Here is a 12273-nt window from a genome sequence, read left to right on the forward strand (position 1 = left end):
CTGAAGAAGTCACAAGAGATGAAATCATCCCAAGTGATGCCCTGCAATCCAAGCTAATGAACCACCAAAATCTTAATAAGAGAAAAATGATAGACACTGTTAAGTTGCTGCTGAGGGGTTTTATGTTGTATAAAGGTGGTCATCCTCTCTATGCTCCGACAAATGAAATAGGGAATGTTCATCATCCATACCCTGGTGAAATGCATGAGCAACTTGATGTGATAAGCATAAAGACGAGAGAACCGTCCCTCACAGCTGAAATATTTCATGATCAATCTCATTAGTGGAGCATATTCATCTTTCAAATATCGGAATGGGAACACTCCCTTGAGTTGCCTCAAGAAACTGGTTTTGATGTATGGCTCATAATGTTGCTGGTCAATCTTCTTTTTCTTATGCCATGGTTCACCAATGTTCGGTATACCAGTTGCTAATGAGACAGATTCTGGTGTAAGTGTGAAGGTGATACCAACCAAGATAGCTTGATCTCCGTGCAAGTGCAGCACAAAAAGACGAGCCAACTCATGATGAAATTGGACACTAGCAACCTTTTGACAAAAGTCATAGCATGACTGATGCTGAAAACACTGCATCGCAAGAGGGCATGCCTGCAATTCTGTAAGGGTGTTCGGTTCTTCCCTAACATGTCTGCCACTTTTATGAGGCCTCCGGGGTGCTTGTTCTTCCAAGGGAGAGTCACTTTGGGTTTCCACCTCATAGTCCGATGAATGCTCAGATGCCATGACTGCTGTACAATATACCTTGAAGAAAAGATGTTGTTGTATATAAACTGTGATTGGACTGCTCTTTAATGATGTATGAACTGCTGTGTTTGTAATGCAATATGGATTCTGTCACCAAGGGGAAAAACAAATGCAACCAGGGAATGTTAGGAAGGGGAAAACAGTAGGGGATTAGGGAATATTTGAAATAGATTTTATTAGGGAGAAGAGGGGGATTTTATGTATGGGAATAGGGTTTAGGGTTTGGGATTATTGTATAGGGTTGGGAGGTTTTTATAAGGGCTAGGGTTTGGGGTTTTTACATTTGGAAATGTGTGGTAGGGAATTGGGAATAGGAATTTAGTAATTTTTTAGGATAGGGAAGAATGAGATTAAGGAAAAATGGAATAAGGGAGAAGGGAATGATGGAAAGAAGGGAAAAATGGAATGGAGGGGGAACCTTGGTACCAAAACAATGGATCTGCAACCCTAAGATCAATTGGCTTGAGGACCTTTAGAGGTAGGGTTTGAGAGTTTTTGTTGCAACCATTATCACCCATATATCACCATCACTTATCATAAAATTTAATGCAACATCAAGAAGAATGATCTACCTGGAAAATTCACGCAAGGAATGAGAAATTTGGAGAAGTTTGAAACAATTTCAAGCTTTAGACTATATGCATCGTGCCAAGAGCCCAGTGTGTTGGGCCCATTCAAAATAACAATGGGCAGTTTCTCCTAGTGCACCACGCCACCTGTTATGTACGCCACGCCGGCTAGCTGCAACCAATTTCTCTCCAAAACACGCACTGCTCACCCAATTTTCTTTGAAATGCTTTCTCCAACCTTGGCATGCAAAATGACATTCATCTTCATGGAAAAACCTTTATAAAGACATCAATTTGATTTTTGGTTCTCCAAAACCCATTTTTGTAATGTTTTGCAATTGGCACTTTTTCACAATTAATAGAACTCTGAATTTTTGTTTCCTCCTTGATTTTTGGTTGAAATGATGATTTTTTTGGCAATTTTTTGCAGGAATAGCTGACATGGAATTTGGCAAAGGAGACCAGGGCTGCGCCTGAAGAATTCAAGAACTGAAAATTTTGGAAAATTATTACAAAAAACAAAATGTTGACTTGTCTTCAAAACAGAGTTTTGAAGAAAAGTCATAATCCATCATATGACGATAAAAATCTTTGAAATAACAACTTATCAAGGACCTCCCTCTGGCCTGCTGGATTTATTATACTTTTTCGAAGACCAAATTGACTAACCCTAGACCTAATGACTAAAATGATTGTTATGACCTAGAAACTGAAACAGGACTGCAAATGACTTTTAAGATATGATTTTGATGAACAGACCTAAGCCAACAGTGCAAAGCATGAGGGGGATGAATGACAAAATCCCTTCCGATAGATTTATGGCATGCTCCTAACGGAATGCAACTGATCGAGCGAGATGGGACACCTAAACATGAAATGAAAAAAGATTTTTGATCTCTGACGGAGGGATGACCAGACCAACTCTAACACCAAACAACCTCAACCCTAAACCAATGATTCCACCTCACAGTTGGACACCACTAATCATCACCAGATCGGTCTTTATCTAAGTTGTTCATGGCTCTAGAGCCTTTGTTCCAACCCAGCTTCCAAGACTAGTAACTCAACCCATAGTTGTCGTTGGGATCCAGAAAATTTGTCCAACTAAGGCTTCAAGGACTAGTAACTCAAGCCAATCTGTTATAGGTCTTCCAAAGCGTTTGTCCAACCAAGGCTCCAGGAACTAATAAGTCAACCCACAACCATAAGGAACATGAGCACCAACCAGAAAACAAAAGGTTAAATCCACAACACCATGGCTATCCAGGAAATAGAAAGGCTAGGAAAAAACCACTATCAACGTGCAATCCTCTATGTCAATGAAAAATCATAACCAAATAACCATGTGCATATGCCATGCATGAAAAAACTAGAAAGGAAATCATACATGCAACTCGATACCTGTAAAGAAATTCCATTGTAGTTGCTGATTTCGTTGTCCCATTTCACTTTCCTACTTTTCCTTTGCCTTCTTGCTCCAAATACAAAGTATGCCACAATGCTCCAAGAGTCCTCCAAGAAAACTCTAAGTGTGCAAGAGTATGAGAGAGATATTATAATAGAGAGATCCAAAATTGAACTGACAAAAGCCATGAACTGATCTTCAAAAGCCTTTTTGTCATTAAGGCCTCTATTTTCTTCATTTGCCTCTATTTTCCTTCAATTTTCCTCACATGCAATTTTGTGACCTTTCAACTTCGTTTTATCCTATTTTCCTTTATTTTTATAAATAAAATGGAAATTAATGCCTTATGCCTTTTCAAAGTCTTTTCCAATTTCCCTTAGCCATAATAAACCAATGAATGCCCACTAGGATGCCTTGCCCAACATTCATCTTGGAATAAGTGTCCCATGACCTTGGTCTTATTTTATATTTACATGGATTTTTAACCAGGGTTGTTACAGAACCCTCCCCCTTGGGGGAACACCATCCTTGGTGTTCTATGACACCTATGACCAGCAAACCACTGAAAACAATAATATACTACTTATGGAGCTTTATAAAAAAACTCATTGCAATATTTACAATGAGAAACTACTGAGAACATGACAAACATACTGTTTACTGGATCTTTATAACACAACTCATTACGATATTTACAATAACAACCACATATATACTCATGCACATTTTCTTCAACCAACAAATATTCATACTATCTATCGAGCTTTATAAATCCAGCTTGATACAATATTACAATAATATACACATATACACATTTTCTCATCCAACAAATAAAAGGGTACGATGCTTGCATATGTAACAAGGGGATCCAGAGGCTCACACCTCCACCCTCAAATTAGTACCTGAATTCACCTCCTTCCTGGAATTCCATAATCCACTGCTAAAGTCAAACTTGCATCCAATGTCCAATGCTACCGTCCTACACTACGTGAACAATTACTAGCTCATTGTTCCTGGGCACACTCCCAATGCGCATCTGATTCCATCTGGAAATGCTAATGAATAAAAAAAATCCATTCCTCGGCCTTCCCTTCTCTGCTACACAGTCCCTCAGGCAATCCGTTCACCCCCTTCCGTTCAACCACTCACCTTCCAAGTTCCCTGACATCCCCTTTTCCAGGTGATCAATCCCTTGGAATGTTTACTCGCATTGGAAGGTATAAAATCCAAGTCATATCCCTACCTCAAAAAAATAATACCAGTCATATCATGCTCATGGAAAGCAATGGGAACTATTAGGTACCAGTGTCCCACAATGGCCCTGCTCCTGAAGTGCTTTACCAACATATTGTTGTCTGTTCGAATTCTTTTTTGTTGTTGCTGCTAATTCTTGTAATTAGTTTCAACCACCCAAAACAGGCATTTCCCATGCTTCCTATACCAAGCACATAGCCACCATTAGATTTAAAATTAATTGAAATAAATTCAATTCAACGCTTATTGGTAGCTTGTCAATAAGGTACACCTGCAACTTTGTTTACTTCCTGTCACAACAAGTCAAACTAGCTCTTTGATCAAATCATCATGTATAAACATATCACATCTAGTTAGCTCAAAACTCAACCATCATAAATAAAAGTCATGAATCACATGCAATCATCATAAACCAGAATCATAGATCACATTCAACCATCATAAATTAGAAACATAGATCACATACATAACTAAAATTCAAATACCATACTTATACTTATCTTTCAATTAGTCATTTGTTTCCACCTTTGTCGTTTATCCTTTTGTACACATACCGGATAGGTTTCCACACCCCACAAGCACCCAGTGCCTTCACTTATATTCAATCACGTACATATACACATAGTGTATCCCACATGCATACACCCACACAATGTACAACTCCACTCAATACATGCACCTGCATTCGACATACACCACATACACTTACACCCTATTTGCAACACAACATATATACCTACACCCGGTGCACAACACAATGCATACACCTACACCCAGTGTAAAACATCACACATACACCTACACTCAATGTACAAAACAATAAATACACCTACGCCCGGTGCATAACATAACACATACACCTACACCCAGTGTAAAACACCACACATACTCTTACACATGGCATACAACAAAATACATACACCTACACCCAGTGTATACAACAACGCGATAAATACACCTTCACCCAATGTAAAACATCACACATATACCTATACCTGACATACAACAAAATACATACACCTACACTCGATGCACACCAAAACACATACACCTACACCCAGTGTAAAACACCACACATACACCTACACTCGGCGTACAACAAAATACATACATGTTGTAGTGGCTACAACCACCCTCCAAAATTTTGGCTCGCATGCAAATTTCGGAGCCTACCATGGATCCTGCAATCGATCGTTCCTTGGTCACTTCTTGGTAAGATGATGATCTCAAGCTTCCCCTCCCTAATCTTAAGAGTTGTTCATGTTATCACCTTTAAGCAAAATGTGTCACCTTTGAGCATAAGGGTTGTTGTTTATCATACAACTAGAATGTTGTTTTGCTTCCAGGGAATTGTGTGCATATGAGTGGTTGTCATCACATAGACATGTTTCACACTCACTTCACGCACTCTTGTCACGAAGGTTGTTGCATCAAGCAAAGTATGTCTTATGCATTCTGGATGGTCTACGTTGTGTGACTAAGTGTCCATGTGCGATCACAGTCAAGTCCTATCACTGTTTACATCTGTGTCACTGATCTCACACTTAGCCATTTCCCAAGAACCCTATCCTCATCCAGCTTCCCAGAATTTTTCACTTGGCTCCTGCAACCATCAAGCTTCCTCCCTTAGCTACTGCAACCCTGTAGTGCACAGAGACCCAACATCCCTTGGCATCCAAAACTGCGCAGTGGTTTCCTCCAGTGTCCTTCCCCAGCTGGAACCCACTGTCAATAGAAATTGCGCAGCATTGTCCCTCAGCTACTCAGTCTACCTTGCACCCAGAAATTGCGCAGTATTTCCTTCCAACTACTCGAGCTACACTACACTTAGAAATTGCATAGAGGTGTCCTCCCAGAAGCACCATCCCACATCAATGTCCTATGCCTAAAAAATGCGCAGTGTTGTCCAAGCTACTTTGTTTGTCTTGCATTCAGAAATTGCACAAATGGGCCTCCCATGGCCTCATCCCGACAGCAGTCACCTCCCGCTAAAACCACGTTGATCCATCGCTCAGTGACTACAAGAAAAGGTGACATGATGAGATCACTCCCAAGGAGTTGAGGAGAAGGACCAAGATACTAAATAACGGAAAAAGATCAGGACTGCATGAAAACTCCATCGGATTCATGATCATCTCGAGGGTAAGTATGGTAAGTAAAGAACACCTTTTGAAGTACCCCTCTTAGTTGAGTTTGCAAGACTGCTTGTCATTTTCATATCATCCTTTCCTTAGTAACATGCATGTGTGCAAACACAAGAGGTCATTTCATTTGTCTCCTCTACATGTATTTCTTCCTTTTCTCTTGTTTGACCAACTGTCATCTTCAGCATGTTGATTTCTAAGTCATGCTTGTGACCTTTTTCTGGTAATTTTAAAGGTTTATGTTTGAGTTGTGTTCGATATGTAAATATCTATTGCACTCACACACGATGTTGTAAACACTGTCACACAAGTGTCATCACAGTTGTCAGAAGGTCTATCCAAAGTATTGCACTTGTCGCTTTCACCATTAGGCAGTCCTGTAGTTAGTCACACTGAGCATATGTTGTCTTGTTGGTTCGAGATGTCTTGTCATCAAGTCATGTTGAGTGTGTTTTTTCAAGGTGATGTATACATGAGTTCACCCGCTCACATAGTTAACCATTTTTCCAAAGATCTCTCGACCATACCACCCTCCATCAACTGGACCTCTGTTGAGCTGCACTGTGCAGTCTCAGCCCTCAGTGATAAAGTACTACTGCCCAGAATTGTGCAGAGCTTGAGGCTGCCTCCCAGGTAGTTTGCGCTACGCAATCCTAAAATCAACCTAGTTGACTGTGACCCAGAACAACACAGAAGTTTCCTAAGAAGTCATCTCAGTTTTCACTTCTAGCAAGCCGATCCATAAAGCCTCCCACTGGTCAACTACAGAACTTGACTTGGGTAGTGACCGAGGGCTGCACTCATCCCAAAAATTGCATAGAAGCTGTCAGCCTACATGCATGCACTGACTAAAGAAATTGTGCAAAAAAGAGGGATAGGCACACGCTACCTATCGCTGCATTGTCTCTGAAAATTGTGCAGTTCTATCAGTGAGTCTCCCTGCCAGCCAACCTGCTACTCCTCCTTGAAATTGCCCAGTTTTCTTGGATTGTCCACCAGCTGCCTAACACCCCTGTCAGCTCAGAAACTATGCAGACATGTCCTGCATGATTGCCTCCTAGTTTTGCATAGTTTTGGCCATCAAGATCCCACTGCCCGCTCCCATACTCATCTGAAAATCTGTGTAGTTCTCACTACTAGTGTCCCCTGCTACCCGCACTACATTCCCTAGAAAATTTGTGCATTTCTGCCTCCAAGGTGAGTTAGATCCCACAAAATGCCATGCATCCTTTCGTAAATCAGAAAGATCTGTGGTAGTTTTCTGTGGGCGGGTGCAAAGGATGAAGAGGTCCTTCCATGGGTAGCATGGGAGGAAATCGCTCACCTAAAAGACAAAGGGGGTTGGGGCATTAAGGATCTCCCATGTTTTTCTTGATCCCTCACTACAAAGTCTGGTTGGAAACTTCTAACAAAGGATACTCTATGGACTTCGGTGATAAAGAGGAAATATATTGATCCACTGGATGTGATAGACTAGATGAGGTCTCGAGAAAGAAATACAGGAAACTCATCGATCATCTGGAAAGAAACATTGGATTCTTTTAATTGGTAATGTTTCTAGTGTCTAGGTGGGCGTGGATTCGTGGGTTGGCTGCAATGAGTCTTTCATCTTTCTAAGGGTGTTAAGGGTTTTTCTCGCAACAAGGGGTACACGTTAAATCAAATTTCAAATGAGGCCACTAATTCCTTATGGTTTCAAGGGTGGTGGAGTGTTGGGGACTTAACTCTTGAACCCAGGTGGGTGGACATTTAGAAGAATTACTTTCTTGAACTCTAGCGTACAAATGTTCATATAAAATAAAAACCTGATGTGCTGGTTTGGGTTTTCTCTCCAAGTGGTTCTTATGCTCCAAAGTTTAGCTATGGTCTACAAATGAACATGAGGTTTGGAGACCCAAGAAAATGGTGGTTCAAGTCCTTGTGGAAACTCAGTTGCCCGAAAAAGTCAAGGATCTTTTTTTTTTTCTAGTGTATTATGTGGAACAAAATCCTCTCCTAGGACAATCTAAGAAAAGAAACAAGCGTGGGCCAAGAAGATGCCCTCTTTGAAAAGCCAGTGATGAATCCTCTACTCATTTACTTCTCTTATGTCCAATTACAAAAAGTATTTTGGGGTTCTTTTTAAGAAATGTGGGTTTGTATTCCCCATGGGATGGTATCTCTTTGGAGGATGCTTGGCATCAATGGTGGTTTGGGTTTCAGATCCTCACTTTTAGAACATTCCCCCAATTGTTTATTTGGGGGTCTAGTTGGCTCGAAACCATAGTACTTTCTAGGACAGGGCTCCTGATCCTTTCCTTACTATATCTCAAGCGGTTTCTGTTTTTTATTTAATTCCTTATATCATTCATGCCTTTCCATCTCAGCCTGTACATGTTGAATTCATGAGGCATATCATCCCTTGGGCCTATTTTGATGGGGCATCAGATGTGCAGGGTGTTTATGGGGATGGGATCATCATCCATTTAAGTAACAATTTTTCCCTCAAAGAATTTGTGGGACTTGGTTCTGGGACTAATAACTATGCTGGACTAAAATCTTTGAAGCTTCTTTTGTGTTGGATAAGGCAACTGGATATTGGTTCAACCCATATTTTTGGTGACTCCATGAATGTGATTAAATGGACAAACAATGAGCACAGATGTCAAAATCTAATTTTGAATTCTATTTTAGATGATATCCTTTACATCAAATCATTTTTTCTTGACATTTCTTTTTGTCACATTTACAGGGAAAGAAATATGGAAGCTGACATTTTTTTTAAAAAGGTCTTCAGCAAGTTCCAGACTACTAGCATATAATTTCAATGGACCATGGGCGGGTTAATGAGACGAACGAGCCTCTGTTCCTCTAAAAAAATTTGTGCATTTATGTTTTATGCTCTAGGGACTTTGTGGCTTATGGGATTGTTTTCACAGTTTGTTTTTGTTATCCCCTTTACTGTTGTAACAGACTCTACATTTTTGTCTCAAGTTTTTGGATATTTCAAGTTGTTTTCTCTGTATGTATGGAGAGACCCGATTTCTCTATGATAGTTGATATTCTCTTGCAGTTGGTGAACTTCTTGTATTGAGAAAAGAGTTGTTTTTTCTCTTTGCCTCAATAAGTTGTGCTACACTTTCTAATCAGGGTGAACATACAATTTTGGATATGAATTCTTTATTGCATCCACCATGTAACTTTTTATTTTCTTAATAAAGAGTTCAATTTTTCTTTGAAAAAAATTATAAATTAGATTCATAATTTGCAAGGAAGTTGGATTCCAATAACACAAATGCATAATCAAATTCTTACTTCACTAAACAAAATCTTCTTAAAGTGTTCTTTCAATATCCACTTACAACTAGTCACTAATATGATACAAGATGACAAACTTTTGCAAAAACAATCATTTGAAAAAAAAAAAACAAGACTTAAATATTGATATGCTATAACAACCACAATTTTTTTGTTTGCAATCCTTGATTTTTAAACCTTTTTTTCTAATTTAAATTTGTTTTGCAAGTAATATTTATGTTGATAGGTGATAATAAGCATATCATTGTGGGTGGATTGGTCTTCTTAATAAGCAGACTTTCGCCTCGGCTCAGTGTAGTTACAAAAAAAAATTACACTTAACATATTTGTCTATTTTGGAATAGGGCTCTTAGAATTTTAATTTAATTATCATTAATTATTAGGTGAATGCTAAAGATTTAATCTTCATGGAATATTCTAAAATATATTTAGTAGTAATCACTACTCAAAACTAATGATTTATCTTAAGAGTAGTTATGTCCTCTTTGTCCTTTATTTAAATTAATTAATTAAAGCAAAATACTATATCAACAAGTGTCATATAAAAAGAGCCATGGGTTTTTGTGCAAATGATATTGATAACTCATTGTATTATAATAAATACTATTTACATATTAAGAATCTCCATAATTAAAAAAACTCATTAAATGTTATTTTAAATATATGCATGTTTTACTCATAAATCTATATATAATAAAGGTTAATTGAATTTAGCCAGATAGAATAGTTGTTATCGTTCCCTATTATCTTTCCCACTGAGGTTAAAATAGAGTAACCTTATCTTTCCCACTGAGGTTAAAATAGAGTAAGCTTATAATTTTAACTGCATCCAATTTAGCCCAAAAATTTTAGTTAATTAAGTTTAGCCCAAAATTTTTAGTCAATTAAGTCGGTGGGTCGTTGGGTGAAATAACATTCTATGGAGAGTTAAAAAGATGTTGAAAGCTCACTGTCATGATGTTGCAGGATTTATCAGAGTGCATTGATGGATTGACAGATAAGGAGAAATCACTCATGTGATATGTTCAGAAAGCAAGGCATAGCAAGAGAGGAATTGTGAAGAAATTATTGCTTACACAGAAAGACTTTGTGGAATATTTGATGAGGAAGTGAATGTGAAATAATTTAAAGATCGAGAGAAAGTGAAAGGGATACAAAGAAATTAAATATATGCGCTGGTTGGTCCATCGTCCTCCACAGGAAATTCTTAAAATTATATTGCGATTCTCCCATTTTCTATGCCGTGAAGATGTGGAAAATGAATGGAAAATTCTCATATATATGTGTATGGATTCAGTGGAAGACACTGTGAAAAGAGAAATCAGCGGGAGAATTAAATGAGAAGCAGAAATTGGCGTAAGAAGTGCGGCATAGAGATGAAATTATTTGATATACACCAAGAAACTCTAAATTTCAGGAGATTCAGTCAATGTGAAATAATTGAAAGACAATAAAAAAATGGCGAGAGATGAATAGAGTGTGGGGGGATTTTTCCAATATACGCCAAGACATTGTAAATTTGATGAGAAGCCAGTGGGAAAGATTGGATAGAAAGGGTGATAATTGGGTGGAGAGATGAAGAAAATTCGTGGGCGTGCTGTATGAATTCAATTAAAAAGTTTTATTGAAAAGAGACATGCGCTGACTTGGTGGTCGTCGACAAGACAGTCGGTAGTTTTATATTTGTGATGTTAAATTTTATGATGAAATTATTGTTAGTGACAGAAATTAATTTGAAGACTATTTGAAATTTTCTGATATGAAGACTACTTGAAATTTTCTGTGGAATTTTTCTTGTTAGACGTTTTTGGGTGGACATTTTATCTATTTTGAAAGATATATATTAATAGTAAGAGTTAATCAACTTTATAAATAATGAAAGCATGAAGATGAGGATAATAATCAGGGTGAAAATATTAATGGTCAAAGAAATACTTAAATAAATAAATCAATGAGATATTAGATAAAAGTTATATTAGAATAGTATATTTCATTGATAATTATTAATGCACAGTAAAATGTTTTGAAAAAATTATTATTAAGAAAAATGGTATAGAAATTTTAATTTTCATTCTTGATAAATTAAGTCAAAGCTTGATAATGAAATAATATATTTTTTTAGTTTTTTTTTAATTTTAATAAATAAAAAGAATTTATATATTTTAAATATTATTATATGGTTAATACTTTAGAGTTTATGTAGATAAATTATTATAAATAGATTGGATGATAGAACACTAAAGAGAGTTTTATTTTAATATAAATAAATTTACTTATATCATTTACACATTGAATATATTTAATGTAATCATTAAATATTATAGAAATCTAGAGTGATGGAGGTTGTCCATGGGCTTAGGGTTTCAGAAGGGCCGATCTGCGTCGCCGCGACCTCTAAAGTTTTGCTTTGCTTTGGAACGGCTAGAAGCCTGACTGCGGGGTCCTCAGAGCTCGATGATTCCCTCTGGTCCTGGGCCGGATCCTCTGATGGAAAGGACTATTATGAATCGAACCACAACAAATAGGTTTCGGTGCGTTTCCCCTCTTTCTGGGTGCAGGTCGATTACCTCAGGGCGGCATTAGATCGTCCGGAGTTTTTTACTCCAAAACAACCGGTCCTTTTCCAGTCTCGTCTTGATGCGCCCTCCTCTGCGAACGCTTTGCACAGGCCTGGAAGATCTGTCAGCGACTATGGAAAAAAGAGGCATATGACAGTTCCCATGACCCATTTTGGTATGCCGTGGATCCGATCGGCTGATCTAGGGCTGATTTTAAATGGCATGATCGAAGACCAAGTATGGGCTGGGAGCATGGACCTGGCTCCTCGGAGTTTCGAGGTT

Source organism: Pinus tabuliformis, chromosome 2_1 (genome assembly GCF_031772625.1).
Source record: "Pinus tabuliformis cultivar Carrire ecotype Pingquan chromosome 2_1, CPIR1, whole genome shotgun sequence".
NCBI lineage: Eukaryota > Viridiplantae > Streptophyta > Pinopsida > Pinales > Pinaceae > Pinus > Pinus tabuliformis.